This window comes from Orycteropus afer, unplaced genomic scaffold, assembly GCF_000298275.1.
Source record: "Orycteropus afer afer isolate SDZICR_OR568_19922 unplaced genomic scaffold, OryAfe1.0 scaffold00035, whole genome shotgun sequence".
Taxonomy (NCBI): domain Eukaryota; kingdom Metazoa; phylum Chordata; class Mammalia; order Tubulidentata; family Orycteropodidae; genus Orycteropus; species Orycteropus afer.
Window position 1 is genome coordinate 27,083 of NW_006921622.1, and position 1,110 is coordinate 28,192.

Below are 1,110 nucleotides of genomic sequence, written 5' to 3' on the forward strand. Positions count from 1 at the left end.
AATACTACTATTACTCAAATTTACATACCAATCACTAAAGCCAAAGATGAAGAAAATGAAGATTTTTACCAGTTTCTGTAGTCTGAAATTGACCGAACATGCAATCAAGATGCATTCTTTATTATGGAATGCGAAAGTTGAAAACAAAGAAAAATCGCTGGTAGTTGGAAAATATGGCCTCAATGATAGAAATGATGCTGGATACCACATGACAGAATTTTGCAAGACCAATGCCTTAACTCACTGCAAATACCTTTATTCAACCATATAAATAGTGGCTATACACGTGGACCTCACCAGATGAGATACACAGGAATCAGATTGACAATATCTGTGGAACGAAAAAATGGAGCAGCTCAATATCTTCAGCCAAGACAAGGCAGGAGCTGACTATGCAACAGACCATCAATTACTCACATGCAACTTCAAGTTGAAGCGGAAGAAAATTAAAATCCATGAGAGCCAAAATATGACCTTGATTATACCCCACCTGAATGTGAAGAACATCTGAAGAATAGAATCAATACATTGAACACCAATGACCGAAAACCAGATGGATTGTGGGATGACATGAAGAACATACATGAAGAAAGAAAAAGACCATTAAAAGGAAAGGAAGAAAAGACCAAAATGAATGTCAGAAGTGACTCTGAAACTTGATTGTGAATGGAGAGTACCTAAATGGAATGGAAAAAATGACAAGATAAAAGAACTGAACAGAAAGTTTCAAAGAGCAGCTAGAGAAGACAAAGTCAGTTATTATAATCAAATGTGCAAAAACCTGGAGTTAGAAAACCAAAAGGGAAGAACACATTTGACATTTCTCTAGTTGAAAGAAATGAAAAAACTCAAGCCTCGAATTGCAATACTGAAGGATTCTATGGGCAAAACACTGAATGATGCAGGAAGCATCAAAAGAGAATGGAAGGAATATAGATAGTCACTGTACCAAAAATAACTGGTCAACATTCAACCATTTCAGGAGATAGCATATGATCAAGAACCAATGGTATTGAAGGAATAAGTCCAAGCTGCACTGCAGGAACTGGCAATAAACAAGGTTCCAGGAACTGATGGAATACCCATCGAGATGTTTCAATAAATGGATGC

At 36.6% G+C, this 1,110-nt stretch overlaps 1 protein-coding gene across 1 annotated transcript in view; it reads right to left on the reverse strand.

Annotated features, from left to right (window-relative positions):
• The window catches only part of LOC103193245 (ubiquitin carboxyl-terminal hydrolase MINDY-3-like), a gene marked incomplete at its 3' end in the record, with an annotated part of 68,883 nt that overhangs the window by 25,975 nt on the left and 41,798 nt on the right, over positions 1-1,110 (reverse strand). The window lies entirely within an intron of this gene.